The sequence below is a fragment of the Microplitis mediator genome, chromosome 4, assembly GCF_029852145.1.
Source record: "Microplitis mediator isolate UGA2020A chromosome 4, iyMicMedi2.1, whole genome shotgun sequence".
Classification (NCBI taxonomy): domain Eukaryota; kingdom Metazoa; phylum Arthropoda; class Insecta; order Hymenoptera; family Braconidae; genus Microplitis; species Microplitis mediator.
In genome coordinates, this window is record NC_079972.1 from 14,726,212 (window position 1) to 14,746,735 (window position 20,524).

The 20,524-nt window shown below is 31.4% G+C and overlaps 1 protein-coding gene across 5 annotated transcripts in view; it reads right to left on the reverse strand.

Annotated features, from left to right (window-relative positions):
* LOC130666864 (uncharacterized) overlaps window positions 1-20,524 on the reverse strand; it is a 163,852-nt gene that overhangs the window by 120,357 nt on the left and 22,971 nt on the right. For all 5 annotated transcript variants that reach the window (XM_057468182.1, XM_057468184.1, XM_057468179.1 and 2 more), the window contains exon 2: window positions 8,811-8,865. The gene's annotated coding sequence lies outside the window, so the exon portion shown is untranslated. The remainder of the gene's footprint in view (window positions 1-8,810; window positions 8,866-20,524) is intronic.

Here is a 20,524-nt window from a genome sequence, read left to right on the forward strand (position 1 = left end):
GAGTATACAATTGTAATGCGGTATGAATATACATATAGATGTATAATAGTAGATTTGTGTCGGGTGTGTGGTCTCACATGGCAAAGAACCGAATGTCTGCGTTATGTATTTTATAAAATATATATACATATATATTATGTGTGCGTGTATATGTATTTGTATGATACGAAGGACTAAAGGAATATGTGAGATGAGTCTCCAAGAGTATGAAATAGTGAAATATATATGGTAGAAATGTAGAATGTCGACGAGGCGAGAAAATGGACAGTGGGCAAACGGAACGAGAAGTATGCAATGGAAATTGTTCTGGTTTAACTGAGAATATAGACATATATATATATATATATATATATATATATATATTCATTCCAATTTAATATCTATCCAATGGCCATGAAAGAAATGCAAAGCTACGCTCTTATGTCAACGTTATGTGAGATTAATTTTTGATATATTAAAATGCAACAGAGTGATAAATAATATTTTTATTTTATTTTTCGTTATGCGTATTCAAATAAAACCACATTATATACCGTTAAATCGAGCTTGAAAATTCAAATAGTAATAAAAATATCTAAACGTTCAAGTGTAATGACATCACAGAGACGTAATGGTATATTACGCGGCTAGGGAGGGAAGGAGAACATTGCAATCCGTGCAATATTGTCACCCGTAAATCTAAATAAAAAAAAAAGGTCACTAGTCTGAGTATAATTCAGAATTTAGGTCTCCGTAAATTTAAATTTTCATTGTTTTTAAAAATAGAATAATAATTTTAAAAATATCGATCATTTAAATTTGTCATTGTCAACCATACGACGTTTTTATTATTAAAAGTTTCTCCTGAACCATCTGCCCCCATGTGTACCCCATCTGAATGGAGTCTGGATATGGAACCGGATGGATAAAGAAGAATGATAAAACACTCATTACTATAACTCTACTATATCACTCGGTTATTTTATTACTCAGGCAAAAACCGATTAATTTCAGACAGAAAAAAATACGTTACAGGAAAAACCGTCAGCTTCCTTCCGTTATACGGATGTATTAAATCACTTATAGAAATATTACCGTAATATTTTAATAAGAGCATAGACAATATAAAAATTTTTTATCAATTACTGTAATTGAAATTATGCAGAGCTTTTATATTTCTTATCAATTATTTTATTCTAACAGTTAGTTTTTGTGTAACCAAAAACGAAGCCTCAATATTTCATTGATTTAGAAGATTTTAAAAATCTCGCCGAAAGAACTGATAAATTGGAATAAGAAGAAACAGATAACATATTTCATGCGATTTATATGACAAATACTCTAAAAATATAATCCTATTTACTAAAATTAGGTAATCGGCATTACCATAAATTTTTGCTGCAGGTCCACTTTTATGTCTGTAAAAAGCAGTTTGAGGAACTTAAGCTATCAACTAATGCCATTATACGTTCAACCAAGTTCAGAGCTCAGGAAATTATTTTATGTAGGGGAGGGCGGGGCAGAGCGGCCCTCCTGAAATTTTGATAAAAAAAAAAATTATTTTTTTTTCGACTAATTACTGTAAATACGATATGTTTGCGCATTTTTATCCCTACGCATGACATTTGGGGCAAAATGGACAAGCCCAAAATTTCGAAAAAGTGATTTTTTCATATTTTTATCATCAAATTAAAAAAAAATTAGTATAATTCCACATTTCTAGCCCTACGCATAACACCTGGGGCAAAATGGACCAGCCGAAAGTTCCAAAAAAATTTTTTTTTCATATTTTTCGGCCGTTTCTCTATGTAAGAGGCAAATTTGGTCACTAAAAATTTATAAAAATAAAATTTTTTTTTTTAGTTGATAAATTTTTGAAATAAAGTAAAACTATAGAATTGATTTTTTTTTTTTATTAAATAACAATTATTAATTAAGGTAATCGCAAGTGAACGATTTATTACACTTTAAAAAATTTTTTTCGAGTAATATAAAACCAAAAATAGTTGTCAAGAGAAAGAAATACATTCTTAATGATGAAAACAATTAAAAAAAAAAAAAAACGAAAAAAAAAATTTTTTATCACTTTTTGGAGGGGGGCCGCTCTGCCCCACAAAAAAAAAATTTTTTTTTCAGAATTTTGGCAAAATGTCCATAAATTTGTTCGAAATAGGACAAAAGTAAAGTGATCTTATGGTTGAAAGCCACAAAAAATAATAATTGGCTTAGGGGGGCCGCTCTGCCCCACCCTCCCCTACAGCTTTTAATAACTTTTGAAACCCACGATTCACTGAAACCACGATTTCGTGTCGTAGGTCCATTTTCATGGTTATAAATACCAACCTAAAAAAACTTAAGGTTTCATATGAAGCTCTTTTATATTTTAACAAAAATACTTAAATATTTTATTTATTAGTTAACTCAACAAGGGTTATCAGATATTTTCGGCTGGGGTTTCTTCGATAACAAAATCTCTCAATACAAAACACAGACCGCACTTTGATGCATTACTGTCTAATCTAGCGAAGTGCGCTTTAATTATTTCAAAATATTCGTTTGTTTAAAAGAAAAACTCAGCTAAAGTTTCCATTTACTGTACAAGTGCAACAAAGATAGTACCGATGGTGGACTTAAGTGTAATAGAAAGAAAAGTGCGAACCCCTGTCAATTATTAGTTTTTACAAAATCATAATTCGGCAACTTCCCTCATTATAAAAAATATTTGAATATTTAAAAATTTATATAAAAAATTTGCTATCAACCTCAACAGAAATGTAATTTCCAACAATTATTGTGCGCTTAAAAGTTTAGTTCCAATATTGTACCGTAGATTTGAAATGAAAATAATTTAAATAAATCATGCCAAAAATGGATAGCAATAAAATAGAAAATAAAACGACAGCAGACGACATATTTAAGCCAATTTCCATTATAACAACTTTATCAAAAATGAATCCTATACACTGCGAAATTAAGATATATAGGAATATTTATTTGACATCGGGGAAAGTGCACTCAATAATACGCTAAAGCAATAATTTAAATTTCCCATACAGAGTAAGATTAGATTTTCTCGTACAAGTCAAAGTCCATGTGGGACTTCGTACACTGAATAGTCGTCTCCGTCGAAAATTCGGTTGCCAAATATCGAGTTTTTCCCAGCATCGTATATAGAACTTGTGCTTGCACAAACGATTTACCCGTGGATAAGAAACGAATTTCCTGACACGTGCAATATATTGCCCTTATACTTCCTATACTTTTCTCTCTTTATATTTTTCTCACTTTCCAACACACACTTCTATATATATATACTTTTGCCCCCCAGCTCACTCTCGCTCTTTCTTTATCCCTCTCGTATCCAGTGAAATTCGTAGCAATAATCTTTGGAGCTGGATTTTATTGAAACGAACCGATTGTTCGAGACTCGTCTAGGTACAATAACTTGATATATATCTATATACATGTATATTGAACTTAAATGTCTACCTCCGCGGCAATATTGCATCTTAAAGTATATCCCGACTATTAAAATTTTTTTAGTTTCATTAATTACATTTTATCACTCAAATGTTATCTATCGCATTGACGGATGGTTAGCTAACTAGTAGAGTGCATTTACAAATAGTCAGACAAGTGACAGAGTCGTAAATTGTATTCGATTAATCAGTTAATGTTTCACAAGGAAGAGGATGAGACACAGAGCGAAGATGTTAGTTTAATTTCAGTCTCTACCGAATATAGTGAGCTAAGAAGATATATATGTACATACATTGAGCTGATAGTTATATGCAGTTGGCCGCATAGTAGATACTGCAATCCCGGTTCGCGAAATCGATTCGCTGTCAGGTTGATGTATATATATATATAGATGTTGTATATTGAGATTGGGGAACCAGAGAAAGAGGGAGAGAGAGAGACGAGGTTGAATGCTACTTGGCCATGTCTTTGTTGGGCAGATGCTGGATTCAATGTGACAATTACAACTTGCCAATCTTGCGTGTAACGGAAAGTGCCTTCCTCTTACTCATGTACTTTAGTAAACTCAGGATGCTATTTGCTAGACTACAACTTGTATGACTTGATGAGAAACTATATCAATGGCTACGTATAATTCAATTATGTTGATACCAACAGTGGATATTTGAAATTTTTTTAAATTTCAAATGGATTAATATTAATGTACCTGAAGTGCGGAACGTTTTTGACGCAATGAAAATTAAAAAAATTTATGTAATTCGACTGCTTACGTTCTGGAGGGGGTGGCATTTATACCAGCATCTACATACAGAAAAAATGGATTTCTTGGCGCGAAAAATTTTTACTCAACCCAATAAAATTTTTACTTGTCTCAAAAAAATAATCGATTACATTTTTTACTTCCCAATTTTTATTTTCGGTCGACGACAAACGTTACGATCTTCAAGTACACAGAAAAAAAAGTTATCTTGAGTCAAGAAAATATTTTTGAAGACAAACGTTTTCGGGAACCAAGTCAAGATTTTCTTGAGCCAAGAGAATTCGTCTTGGTTAAAAAAAATTCGTCTTGGTCGGAGAAGATTTCAACTTTATCTGAGAAAATTTAGGTCTCCAAAAAAATTTTCTTGAATCAAGAATATTTACCTTCAGTCAAGAATTTTTATTTTTCTGTGTACATTAATATTACGACAGTAAGGTAAGTGACCCAGTACCCGATCACTCATATATTTGTATATATATATTTACTAAATTTTATTAAATATAGATATACATATAGGGGAGGAGGGGGCAAAGTGGGCCCTTAAAATTTTCAAACTTCAAAAAATATGGAGGCAAAGTGTAAAGAATAAAAAATATCAAATCCGAAATTTTTTGGAGGTCCCACTTTGCCCGTAATTTTGAATTTTTCAATTTTGATGGCCGCAGCATAATGAAGTGAAAATAAGTATCAAGGGTCTAAAAAGAAGTAAACGCGTAAAAAAAATTAATGACATTATAATTATTTTCCTTAAGGGGTCCACTCTGCCCCCCCCCCCCCCCTTCCCTACATGGAGTGATCGAGTACATATTTGAGTGTAATAAATTAAAAAAAAATATTTACAGAAAAAGTTTAAAAAACCCTTATGTGAAAAATGATAAATGTATAACTTTTTATGCGGCAAAAAATTTGGATTTTTTCAGAAATAAATATAAATGAGATTTGAGTAAAAAAAGCCATAAAATGACATCAAGATAAAACATGTTCGGCTTAGGTTATCGGTCAGCCAGCAGTAATCCATCTTCTCAAGTGACTACTTGACGAAATGCCAGGCAAGTTAGAGGTACCAGCACCGTACCGGAACCCGGGAAAAAATGAGGGTCATGCTCAAACATTAATTTAACCGAAAAAAATATATTTGTCGCTATTTCAAGCGACATGATTATTTAAATTGATTGCCCATGGTTATTTTTCATGATTTATTGACCATACACTCTCATGATTAAATATTATGCGCTGTTTTATAATTTTTATTTCTCTATAGAAATGTATGTGTGCGTATGTATGTATATATATATAAAGAGATAAAGATAGAATAATAAAGGTATAATGGCGATGAGAAAGGATGAATAGAGTGTGTCACTTGTGAATGTACTCGGCAAATTATTTGCTCCAATAATTCGATTGTGCGGGTACATTGTACGTGGCAGCTGACGATTGAACGGATTATCATTGGTTTTATTCTCACCGTAGATAATTACCTACTATCCATCTCATTGTCATAATTTTATAGAATAATTTTTTTTTTAATTAAAAAAAATAATAAAAATTAAATTAATGAATTACTAAAATCTTTGATAAAAATGAAATTATAGTTAATGATAAATAATTATTTCGAGATAATTATTATATGAGTAATAGATTTAAAAGCATTATTATAATAATATAACCCGGTACAGTTGACTGAGTGATATAATGAAATAATAATTAAATGTTAGTAACAAAATTAACTTAAGGGATCGTGAGTTGCGTAAAATTACCTGTAACCTACAATGAAGCAGTAATTCTAGGAGCGTAGGGATACAAGTTAATAATGAATTCGATTAAAGGCCAGAGGGTTTTGAGGTCGCGCGGGAGTGGAAACCCAGAAGCTATGCCCCTGTACGCTGGTGCATGTGTAGTGTTATATAGTGTATTGCGCGAGCGGGGGAGGGGGGACATGTTGGAGAGATCAAGTCAGACAAAGAGAAGAGTATGTATTCTCGGTTGAGGTGAACCACGCGCGCCACTCACCGACCACGCCCTAGCAATAACTGGCGCAGTTAATAGTCGATCGGGAACGGATAATTCAATGAGGCAACCTGTAATGTGTTAAAGATGCATACTCAACCTCGTTTACAACCCTTCACTATCTATCAAATAACAGTGACCTTGCTTTACACTGCACACTGAAACTTTAACACACTTCCTGTTTCATCTTACGATGCTTCTTCAAAGACAGATTCTAAGTTGAAGGCTTTGATATAGGGGAGAGAGGAGCAAAAGGGGATACTTAAGGAAATACCAAGTTTTCGAGGACTCAAATACGCGAAATCTTTTTTTTTTAATGATATTCAAAGTAAATAGAAGAAATTTTCAGTTACCGTTGAAAAAAAAAATTTTTCATTTCTGCGGGCAAAGTGGGGTACCCCCCAAAAAAAATTTCTGGATTTTAAACGAATTTGATTAAGTTGAATTTTTTTGTAAGTAATTTACATGAAGAAAAATTATATTTTGCATGTTTATTGGATCCAAAGGAAGAAAAAAAATTTTTAATAGTTTTTATCATAAAACAAACGTCATTAATATTTTTCAACTGACAATTGATTTTTGAAAAAGTTTACCAAAAAAAATTCAAAGTAACGCTTAATTATATTTACAGAAGTGATTTTGGAATGTTTAAAAACCATTTAAAATATAAAATTTTTTTTTATCAAATTTTGGGGGTACCCCCTTCCCCCTCTTCCCCTATACAATAGCTCTTAATAATTATTTGAGTATTTAGTTTCATTTTAATTGTAAGTAAAGTAATTTTTTTTTTATCAATATTGAGTCTCATTTTTAAGACTTTTTCAATGCAAAAATATTTTTGAATGCACTGTAAAAGATTTGCGAAGTGAACGCGGATTCATTTAATCGCTTTGGAGAAAAATTCACTCCAAAGGGGAGTTTATTTTAATATTGAAACTCAAAATCGGAGTGAATGCTGGAGAAACCAACTCCGTATTAATTTCGTATTCGGGGTGATTTTTTCTAAAACTCCGGAACTCACATTGAATTCGAATTTAAATAAAATCTGAAATCACTTGGAATTCACTCCCGATTTTTTACAATGTATGAATTTGATTACTAATTGATGCTAAATTATTTTCGAAATATTTTGAGTCTTTTTCAAAAATCAAAGGAAAATTTTTGTAAGCGTCTCTAATGATTTTTTATTGATCAGATTAATCATAAAAATTTTATACCCAATTTATAATTTTGACAAAAAAAAAATAAAATTTATGCAGACCATGGTTGGAACATCATTACAGTTCAATGATTAATTAAATTACATTGCAATAATGGAATAATCAATGAAGTTGAAAATTTATTTTCATAATAACGAACCCGTGTTATTAAATCGAATTTATTAAAAATTCCACATTATCAATAACTCACTTTTAAAAATAAATAATTCCTGTTAATTAAAATTTTTTCCATATTTTAAAAGTTTCAACAATAAAATGAAACAGTTAAATTTTTTCCGTTTCATGAAAATTATACGGTAATTGAAGTTTCGAGAGTGACATAATTTAAAAAATTAAGTTATGTGCATAAATTAAATGGTAAATAAAATAAACTAGTGACATGGGTAACAGTATAATAGTAGCAGCAGCAGCAAACTCAACTCATTGAAATGTAACGGTTGAAACAAGTAGAACAATAGATGATGATGGAGTGCGCGCTGAGGTGTGGGTCTGCAGAATAATGTGCGTTGACGTGTACCGCGAAAAGTACAGAGAGGAAGAGTTTATGCTTCTCGGTTGAGAGAATTCCACGTATCAGTCGAGTGGTCACATCGAAATGCTAATGCCGACGTCCTGTAGACGTTTTACGGACTTTTAGAGAAACATGAGCCGGTGAAAATGTATGACGGGTGTACTTAGAAGGAAAGTGATAGGACTGAGTTTCACTTTGCTGCCCATATATATCTATATATATATCCTACAAAACTCGGTTAGTGTTTTGTGTCTTGTGTCTGCCTTATACTCGACTTACTACGACCATGTCAATCCACGTTGTCGTTCTATTCTTTAAACCCGGTTGAATTTTACACTCTGCAAGTTGCCCTTGCGTAAAACATGAGCAATGACTCAGTACGAATGAAAAATACAAGGGTTTAAATAAAAAAAAAATAACCGAAAAGCTTGAAGAAGCTTTTTACTCCTTACTTCGGGGATTGTCTTTGTCTTTATCGTGTTTTTTTTTTTATTTTTTTTTGCAGTTTAAATCGATGTGAATCGTGCGGACACTTGGGAATAGAAAAACGCATTTGTATTGTCACATGAGACTCACTCGTATGTACTCGCGTAGTTTATATGGATCTGCTGAGGGATTTCTTAGAATTTTTTATCAGATATCGAGTGTCAACTTTGCTGTCGTTCTGAATACTGAGTTCATGCAACATAACTTTTAGTAAGCTCTCGGGGATTTAAATATTTAAAAATATTTTATAAATATATAATTGTATATATTATGGGATCAAGAGAATAACATTTTGTTATTTTATTTTTAAATATATTTTCTGTTACCTATTTATTTTTTATTTATGAAAAGTTTTTTAAAAACTCACCAATGGCTTCGAACGGTTTTAATTTCATCGAAGAAAATGCAAGCTCATGATTCACCTGTTGAACAAAAAAAAAGTTATTAATTTAAAATACGATAATAAGCAAATCTTGAGCTTCAACTTCAGAACTTCTCGCTGTCTTAAAGCTTAGCTGCAGCGTTCGCAGCAAAAGCATTATTAAATTTAACAGAACTTATGAAATCCGAGTAATTTATTACCATTTATTGGAAAATATCTTAAAGAAAATTAATATCCATGATATATTTTGTTTAAATATTTTTTATTTGAAATTATAAATTGAAATTTATAAGTGAATTTTTTTACCCTGTAGAAAATATGCAGAGCGAACGTGGAGTAAATCCGGAGTGAAATTCACTCCGGAGGGGAGTTTATTTGAACATTAGAATTCCGGATCAAAGTGGATGCGGATTGCAATAAAATTATGTACCTGAAGATCGGAACGTTTTTCGCGCCACGAAAATTTAAAAAATTTATGTAATTTTACTGCTTAAAGGTGACTTAAGAGGTAATTTGGGGTAACTGCAATTTCCGGCTGACATTTTATCAGCCATGCGAAACATTTCGGAAATCTAGATCCAGTAGATTTTTTATTTAGTTTTTTTATTTTTGTTTCGCGAAAAACGTTCGAATCTTCAGGTACACATAAATTTAACTTCACTTCGCTGAAAAAAAACTCCCTATTCACTCCATATGCGGACTACTATTTTTTTTTAACTCCAGAACTTTACGTGACGGAGTGAATTCGAATTGAAATTAAGTCCGAATTCACTCCCAATTATTTACAATGCAATGATCCTACGGCTCAAATCCATCATAACTTTTTTACCTCAATTATAATTTTAAAACTGAGATACAAAAATTTAAAAGCCCTAATTTTTTAATCCAGAATTTCCCCTTTGCGGTTTCCTTCCCTTCTTTGCAAGAAAATACTCCTTGCAAAAATTTTTCAAAATTTTCTTTTAATAATAAAATTACAAAGCCACCCTTCAAAAATAAATTTATCTCTATTACCAAAAAAAAAACTGGGCTGAGTACACACAATATTTATTTAATTACAGAAGTAGTTTTTTCTTTTATCAAAAAAATTGAATCATTACAGGATTCAGAGTAAGTCGTGTAAACTGCAAGTGATATTAAAACCGTATTTGCTGTAAGCCGAACCAAAGGGGTTTTAATTTCACATATATATTTGTCAATCAGACTGATAATAAAATTTTTGATAAATATACAGTCTTCTATCTACTTCCATCTATTGGAAAAATTGCTACGGCTTGAGAGGGTTGATTTTTTTTTAATAGTTTATTTGGGTCGAGGGATTAAAAAAATTTTTTAAATTAAGCAAAGTCTAAAATAATTGCGATAATGAAAAATCTTCAGTGTAAGGTAATTAAAGAATGCCAGTGCTATTAATGTGAGACAAATTTTCTAATAATGTCAAAGAAAATTTAATTCATAAAGTTACGAATTTAAAAAATTTTAGATCAAGTATTTGAAGAATTTAATTAAATAATTATACTGTCGTATAAAAACAATTATGTTATTTTTTACAATTAACTAGTTGATTAAAAATGCCTAATTAATGTAAAAGCAGCTATCGTTTTTTTGTTTGTAATTTTTTTTTTTATTAAAGTAGTGTTTATTTACTTTTTTTTTTTGTAGTTGATAGAAGATTTACTGCAAGTAAACAGCAATGAGTAAGAGCAAAAGCTTTTTACGAGAAGCATGCGCCTAGTAATCATTACTGCTCCAGTCTTTTGATCACGACTGACATGAGTTTACGCTAATTAACGGGATACTAGATACGAGAGAATATTAAGATATAATATAATAGATATAAATAAATATTAATTAAATGTTTTTAAAGCATAATAAATTTTAAATAAAATATAAAATTTAATTTAAATTATTTTCATGCATATTAAACTTTAATAAAAATAAATTCATAAATGGATTAAGTATATCCCCAAATAATTTATTTTTAATAAAACCGAGAGATAAATAATTGAAAAAGAGATTAATAATTAAATTAAATCAATTATTATAAAAAATGTTTATAATTTCCCGCTAAAAAATTGTCAATTTTCAAAAATTCGGGAAGTTATTGGTCTCGGTCCGATTTACGAAAATCAAATTTTCATCAGATGTCGACGTTTTGAGGTCCTAGGAAGCTATCCTGACTAATTTCAAGATGATGTCTGAGTGTATGCATGTATGTACGTACGTATGTAAATACCTGTATCTTTTGAACGGATAAACCGATTTTGAACTTTAAGGTGTCATTCAACGCGGCTTATCGATATCTTGAAGCTGTGAAAAATTGAGCTTGATCAGTAGGGCTCGTTCAGAGATATTCTTTTAATGTGCTCGATGGAATGATTCCAAAATCGACTGAGCTCTAGAGCTTCATGAGTCGAATGCCACCTCAACCATCAAAATCGGTTCATTCGTTCAAGAGAAACCGTTGTCGGAAGAATTAAAAAAAATTTATTTTTTTTGAAATATCTCAAAATCGACTCGATAAATCGAATTCAAAATTTGATCAGCTTGAGGACTTGATAAAACGCGTCGATTGCGACCTCAACCGCCTCAAGTAAAAAACTATTTTTTTCGAAAAAAACGGCATACAAAGCTCGAAGAGCTCGAAAATGTATTCACGACAGTTTTCGAGCTCAAGAAGCTCGAAAACAGCGGGAAGTATTGGGGCTGGCCCGAAGGGTCAACCGATAGACAGATTTTCTTGTTTATTATGATGTCCTCTAGTGGAAGAAACCAAAAAAATCCGGCGGAAAATTTTACTTTCGAGTTCAAAACCATTCGAGAATGGGTGAACATTGGTGAACATTGGTGAACATGGTGAACATGGGGAACATGGGGGAACATGGGGGAACATTGGTGAACATGGGGTAACATGGGTGAACATTGGTGCTCAACACGGAAAAAAATTAATCGTGAATGCAACATGATGCAGTCTTGGTAAATAAACATGATGAAATCATGTTGCATTCACATGATTTGTCATGTTTCGGCTACATGATAATCATGTTGCGGTAACATGAGAAAATCATGTTGCATTCACATGATTTGGCATGTTTCGGCTACATGATAATCATGTTCCGGTAACATGAGAAAATCATGTGGCATTCACATGATAATCATGTTTCGGCTACATGATAATCATGTTACGGTAACATGAGAAAATCATGTGAATACAACATGATTTGTCATGTTTCGGCTACATGACAATATGTGGCAGCAACATGATTATCATGTAGCCGAAATATGACAGATCATGTGAATGCAACATGATTTTCTCATGTTACCGCAACATGATTATCATGTAGCCGAAACATGATTATCATGTGAATGCCACATGATTTTCTCATGTTACCGGAACATGATTATCATGTAGCCGAAACATGACAAATCATGTGAATGCAACATGATTTTCTCATGTTACCGCAACATGATTATCATGTAGCCGAAACATGACAAATCATGTGAATGCAACATGATTTCATCATGTTTATTTACCAAGACTGCATCATGTTGCATTCACGATTAATTTTTTTCCGTGAAGGAGCTCGAAAACAGCGGGAAGTTTTAGGGCTGGCCCGCAGGGTTAACCGATAGACCAATTTTTTTTTAATGGCTTGAATCATATCGCTCGCAATCTAATTCCACTAAATTTTGAGTATTTTAAATAATAAAACGATAATCCCGCAACACGAAAATTTAGTTTAGCCGCAGCACTAATTTGAAACGTCCGTCGATAATTAACGCCCGGGGAGTATCAATAATCATGTCTGACCCATCGCTATCTCTATACCACTCTTTATCTATAGAAAATTAGATTTTATACGACAGCATTATACATCACGTGTAAATATTATCATCATTATTTAGTTACCTCCTTCGTGTTATCCAACTCAGTACTCGCAGATAATTATTATTTAATTTTTTTTTTCATTGTAAACTAATTTTACGAGTATACATTTAAATTGATTTGTCCGTCGATACGGAGATATTCTAGATTATAATTTGATTGCATTTTTCATTCAATTAAATCTTTTAATCAAGAGTTAATTGAGTAGAGTTGGCTCTAATTATAAGTTCAATATTATTTTTCGATTCGATTTAAAGACGACCGGTAGTATTTATTATTATTACTATTAAAATTACAATTTCCAATCGTATTACAGTTGATACAGTTCCTGATTAACAAAAAAAAGTATTATTTTGTTTTAAAGAGAGAGTTGTGTCAATTTAAGAGGTATATATTAGTTTTAAAATTGAGTTTATATTATTTTTTTTAATTGAGAATCTTGTTTACTGAAGCCGTAAAATGAACAAACTCTCACAGCTCGTCAATTTTCTCAGCCACCTCTAATACTCAGTGGCAGTACCAATAGTAATAACGACTGCAGTATTAAAGTAGAGCTTTGTACCTAACAAAGTCTTGGAACAAAATCGAGACCAATTCAAGAGTTTGAACATTTAATTTCTCGCTTTCACGGCGGGACTTTAAAGTTAATCGTTATACAAAGTCGAGGGGGAAGACCTTCAGGCGTTTTTCAACAGAACAACTATTTTCATGCCGAGTAAATCCCGTTTTTTTATTTATCTTCATTTTTCTTTGTGCTCTTTTTTTAATCTACAGTTTTTCTGTTCCACTCTTTTTATTAAATAATTTCATCATACTGTGAGAAAACAACTTTGATAAAACTCAAATTAAATTTACTCGAGTGACTCTTTGTCATTTTTTGTTAGACTCAAATAATTTTCATTATTCGAATAAATATTTTGTTATGATTATTTTTTAAACTCAAGTATTTCTGTTATTTAAAAAATCAGTAAATCTGCTTTTATTGTAAGCCGAAATTTTCAATTTAATTATTTTCATTTTTGTCTCGTATACTCAAAAATTATATAGTATACCATAGAGTATCACAATCCGCGTTTTTGTCACTTTTGGCTTCGGCTCATTGACTTTTACGCGGGTTACAAATGAACTACGCTATAAAAAATCGCGAGTTAATTCGGAGTGATTACAGATTTTATCTAAATTCGAATTCGCTCATCCGTCACTCAGAGCTTCGAAGTTTTTAAAAAAAATCACTCCACGTACAGAACCAATAGGAAGTTTGTCTTTTCAGCGGAGTGATTTCCGAGTGATCTGGATTTTATTTCAATCCGCATTCACTCCGATTCAGAGTAAATTTCATTCCAAGGGTGAACTTCCCTCTCTACACAGCAAAAAACAGATATCTTGAGTCAAGAAAATATTTTAGAAGACAAACGTTTTCGGGAACCAAGTCAAGATTTTCTTGAGCCAAGAGGATTCGTCTTGGTTGGAGAAGATTTCCACTTTATCTGAGAAAATTTAGGTCTCTAAAAAAATTTTCTTTAATCAAAAATATTTACCTTCAGTCGAGAATTTTTTTTTGTGTGTAGGTGCGTAAGATAAATTTTTAAAACAAAAACTTTTACTTCTCCCCTCCACTACACGATATCATTATCGCTCTCCATCCAACGAGATTTAAGTGAACCCACTTCGCTATAATTTTGTTTCCCTTAAAATTTTGAAAAGACCCTTCCCTCCCTCCTTCTCACAAAAAGATATTTTTATTGTTAGAATGTAATGAAGAACAATGTAATGAAAGTAGCACAACATTAACAACTGTCCAATCTAAATAGATTCCCACGATTACTTGTTAGAGCATAGTGGAGCTTCTGTGTCGCCATGTAACCAGAGAAGTTGACTACTATTGCTGTACTAGTATATAACAACGTGTGTAACCAGCCTTGTGTGTCCCGGTAATCCTGCGACATCAAACAACAGTACCTTGGAAGTAAACTAGCTAGATGGATATCGTCTCTCTTTCTCTCAATACAACAAACTGTCTCATTGCTACTACTGTGTTAAACTACTGTAGTTACTTTACACAAACCCCCAGTGATATTTCTCAACGGCATCGTACGCGATCCCAACCATTTTACTTACGCTATATTTACTTGCCTAATATTCACACGAGGTTCCTTGCTAGTAGCTGTATCCGCCAGCCAGAAAGCTACATATCTGTGAAAGTATGAACTCGTATATACACATGTGTGTGCATAATCTCATGTGGATTAACCATAAATGAAGTTAGTGGCTAAAATACCCATTGTCCTTTGATACCGTCAATGTTTACGTAACGTCTTTATTAACTCATACAAATAATTTATTATCCTACGCTGTACGTATTTACAATTACGTCTTGCCAGTGGGGAAACATAATTTGAATTAGTTTTAGTGCACTTATTATTTTTTAATTTGAGTTTGTAAATTAAATATTATCGAGGGAAGTTTTATTTAATAGCCATAAAAAAAAAAGTTTTTTTGTTTTTAATGGCAATGAAAAATTGATTTTTATTTGGACAAGTAAAAGAAAAGTAGGGGAGGGTGGGGCAGAGCGGCCCCCCTAAGCCAATTATTATTTTTTGTGGCTTTCAACCATAAGATCACTTTACTTTTGTCCTATTTCGAACAAATTTATGGACATTTTGCCGAAATTCTGAAAAAAAAATTTTTTTTGTGGGACAGAGCGGCTCCCCTCCAAAAAATGATAAATAATTTTTTTTTTCGTTTTTTTTTTTTAGATTGTTTTCATCATTTACACAGAAAAAAAAAATTCTTGACTGAAGGTAAATATTCTTGATTCAAGAAATCTTTTTTGGAGACCTAAATTTTCTCAGATAAAGTAGAAACCTTCTCAGACCAAGATGAATTTTTTTTAACCAAGACAAATTCTCTTGGCTCAAGAAAATCTTAACTTGGTTCCCGAAAACGTTTGTCTTCAAAAATATTTTCTTGACTCAAGATAACTTTTTTTTCTGTGTAGAATGTATTTCTTTCTCTTGACAACTATTTTTGGTTTTATATTACTCGAAAAAAATTTTTTAAGGTGTAATAAATCGTTCACTCTCGATTATCTCAATCACTAATTGTTATTTAATAAAAAAAAAAAACAATTCTATAGTTTTACTTTCTTTCAAAAATTTATCAACTAAAAAAAAAATTTAATTTTTATAAATTTTTAGTGACCAAATTTGCCTCTTACATGGAGAAACGGCCGAAAAATATTAAAAAATAATTTTTTCGGAAGTTTCGGCTGGTTCATTTTGCCCCAGGTGTTATGCGTAGGGCTAGAAATGTGGAATTATAACAATTTTTTTCTAATTTGATAAAAATATGAAAAAATCACTTTTTCAAAATTTTGGGCTTGTCCATTTTGCCCCAAATGTCATGCGTAGGGGTAAAAATGCGCAAACATATTCGGATTTATAGTAATTAGTCGAAAAAAAAAAATTTTTTTGATCAAAATTTCAGGGGGGCCGCTCTGCCCCACCCTCCCCTATAACTCTGACTTATAAGATAAACATTTAAAAAAATAATAAAAGAGAAATCCTCAAATAAATTAAATTTTTTTTTTTGTCTGGATTCCCAAAATACTCTTAATCCACATCAGCAGCAAGTAATTAAATAGAATAAATTACGAACAGGAAACACTGCAGACTGTATAAATTGTAGATACGTTTTTTAATTTATTTAGTTAAACAAATTTTTTTTTATTAAATTTTTTTCCTGTCAGTCGACAATTCTCTGGTGGTATCATGTATCAGAGCAGCATCACGTATTCTCGAATTTACACAAACATTATTCTAGGGACAATGGGTCCGAGGCGCAATGAGTTCCGCTCTCTTGGTCTCTGACTAGTCTCTTTTGCTTCCTCCCGGTCTCTCCGCCTCTAGTTCATCCAGACATACGTTGATTTAATGGACAGAGCGAACGTTATGTCTAGAGATTCGCGAGCGACTCAACTATAAATCACAGGCGCGGACTCTGTATAAGAGACGAGAGGAAGGTAGTAAAGGTGACTATGGGAATAAAGGGATCTCTTGTTCATACATATATATATATAGATATAGATATAGATATGGGTACACGATGATAGCAAAGCACTATTCCCTTGTGGGTAACTTTGAAGCTTCACTTCCATTCTGTGATGCGATTCAAAGACCGTCTTAGAGCTACACTACCTCTAAATTGCATCGACTAACCATTAATCGGAGGACACCTCAACCCCACTATTGCTGCTGGCTGGTTCACGTCAATTGACTAAATGGAAAATTAATGAATCATGCCCAAGAGAAATGTGCCAAGATGCTACGGTTAATCGGCTGAATAATTCACATCATCACTCACTTCGAAATCCTCTCAAATATTTATTTACTTAAAAGTTTAAAAAAAATATCCCGGGTCGAAAAATTTGATCTGATTTTAGTCTAACTGGACTGTATTTGGACTACTTGGTCTGTTATTGAACTTCTATAAAAATTTTAATCTGTTTTTGATCTACCTGGACCGAAAAATTGTTTTTGATCTTTTACAAAAATTTTAAGCTGTTTTCAACCTGGTGTTTTAAAAAACAATTGCGGTACGGGCAGACCAAACTAGATTAATTCTTAAACTTTAAAAAATTTTAGCTCTGAAAATTTACAAGGACAAAACTAGATTAAATCATGGACTCATAAAATTTTCATTTATGGGCAATATTTATAAAAAAAAAAATTAAGTTACAGAATTGATTATATTTTGTTTACTATTTATTTAGTATCTTTTGTATAAAAATGTCGGCAGTTAATGAAAGTTTGACAGCTTAATTTTTAGTTGTCTTGACTGAATATTTATAGCATTGAATAAAAGTGATAAAATAACTCTTAAAATGTCAAGAAATTTTTCTTATTTACTGGATAAAATCGATAATATTTTGGCAATAGAAAACATCAAAATTCTTGTGCATTACGGAAGCGCATTAGCATGTTTCAAATATCAAGAAAATTAAAATAAATTAATAAATCTAGATTATTATTATTATTACTTATATTTATAAAAAGTCCTGTTTTTGTCCTTAAAAACAATTGAACACAGACCAATAATTATAATAAAAAGTCTGTTTTTAGTCTAAACCCGATTCAAAACAGACTTAATATCATACAAAAATAAGTCTGACATTGGCCTGAATAATGACTAGTACGGACAAAAACAGATTAAATTCCTATATTAAATAAATACGATTTATAAACTTGAATTAAAGAAAAAATATTTGAATTTATCATTTATTTTAAAACAGATCTAATTTTTTGACCCGGGATTTCACTTTAAAACTCAAAAATAATTTGCGATCGATAATTATAATTAAAGTTTCCGCTGCGAAAGGGAATTTAGGACAACAATAATTGTTGTTAATAAATTTGCTACTGTTGTTACTTATATGAAATTCTGTAATAGGGTGAGTTAGAAAATAGTGAGCCCGGAAAATTGAAATTGAAGAGAAGAAAATTCTATTTACTTTTGCAAGCTCGGCATGTTACTGAGTACCGAAATGGACAAGTGCATTGTCTCGATTTTATAAATTACGAACCAGGAGAGCATGTAATATGATTTAATGGTTCATGATTTATTTTATTAAATTAGAAAAAAAAATGAAAGCAAAATTTGTTCGTGAACTTTTTCTCCGTCGAATTTCTTCATTAAATTTTTTATTGAAGATGGAGTATAATAAAAGCAGTATTTCTATCATTGATAAGATTACTTTGAGAAAAAGTGAAGATGCTGGGAAACAAATTGATATTGACTTTGATCAAGTGGCGGTGAGGCAGAGGGACGACAGGTACAAATTATATATATGAACTGAGTCTTATTTCAAATAATGGGCCAATAGACAAAAGATGTTTCTTCATTTTTAAGTACAGAATGAAAATATCGATATTTTTTTTCAATTTATTTCTAAGTATTCATAAATATTCACATCTTTTGTACGCAAATTGTTTGAAATTTAAGAATACGAGTCCAAAAATTAATTACTAAAAAATTTCATTTATATATATGTTCAATTTTTTTATTTAAATAAATTATTTCTTCAACAGATGCGAATATTTAAACTCGTAAAAAATATTTCTGATAATTTTTTGTGACGTATAAATCCATAGGCGAGTATTAGGGTCAATTCATATCAAGATTTTTTTACTATTTCTGTTAGTTAAAAACGGTAACGAAAAAAAAAATTTATTTCTGTTACTAACTCACGCGGTGAATTCAATTTTCTATTCAAATACTATAGGAAAATAGTTTCATCATTTTTGTGATTTTTCCTGTCTGAAAAATTTTTCTGTGCTCACACATAAAACAGCTATGTAGGCCATGGAATATTTCACTAAAATAAAAGAGAAAAAATTTGGAAACAAAGCCTGTCCAACAATTTGATAGTTACGAAAGTTCAAAGTTAATTTTTTAACAAAAATATCATAAATTTACCGACATAAAGTTTTAACACTGACCTACCTACACTTGATTATACACTTTTAAATTTACCTGTCAGATTATAATCTTTTTTTTTTCAAAGCTGATAAAGTTTCTAGAGCTTCGAAATTGTTGACCTCAACTAACTTTTGTAAACATAATGAAATACAAGGCAGCTATTTATTTTATATTTGTAAAGGGTCGCCCAATAATCTCACTCAATTTCAAGTACACCCTACTCATATATTTCCTTCCCGGGTAGTAGCTAACCGGAATTTCCTAGTAATTTTCAGAACGATTTAACCGAAATTTCGAGAGAGCAGTTGCATCACAAACTCTCTGCCTAGTATACTCCACATTCACTTAACAGTTAACTTCAAGAACCGTGTACAAATATATACACACATACATTATACACGAATGTTTCATCTCAAATAGAAGTTGCACTCCTTTTCTCAGTCTTTTTCTATTCAACTTTTTTTGTTACCCACCAAGTTTTTCATAAACAAATTAACTTTTGAATTCACACTCGTAAAATTTAATTTCATAATTTATTCAAGCATATATGCACGTCATAGTCACACATTAGTATAATTATAATATACTTTTTAATATATATTTCAATACAGTACTTGAGTTTCATAAAAACTAATTTTAAAATTCTTCCGCACTTTAACTTTTATTTTGGCCACATACGTTTGTAAAAAAAAAAGTAGTTAAAAAAGTTTTTACATGAGACACTATTTCACACAGTGCTTCAGTAGGATTCACATTACATGACTTACTCTCTTCGAAATACTCGAAACCAACAACTTCTCATTTCCTCTCTTTCTCTCTCTCTCCCTTTCTATTGCTCGTTATTTTTTTTCAGATTTTTTGTTGACAGAAGAAAATGCGCGAAACGCGAGAGGCGAAACTCGTCAAAATGCTAGAGAAAAAATTAAAAAATAAAAAAGAAGTAATGGTATAGGAAGCGAATGAAAATGAGAAAAAAAAAATAGGAGTAAGAGCAGTAAATGACGAGTACGAGTGGATATGAGTGAGGTCGGAGAAAACTTCAATTTCAAGGCTCCCCTGAGGTATATATACTGTTATATAACGCACACGTGAAGAGTGAACAGCGAAAAAGTGGAGATGCAACGTACAAGTAAGCAAAAGGAAAAGAAGTAAAGTGTATGAACGAGTGAACAAGAAAAATGTACCGTACACACTGTGAAATTCATATGCACTGAGTAGTAGCTAGAACTCTGCTACGAGAATACACTAGACTCCCTTATATCCCAACCCTTATATCTTTTTCTTAGCGACTTTAAGAAAAAAAGTTAACTATATATATCCACTCCTGCTATATTAT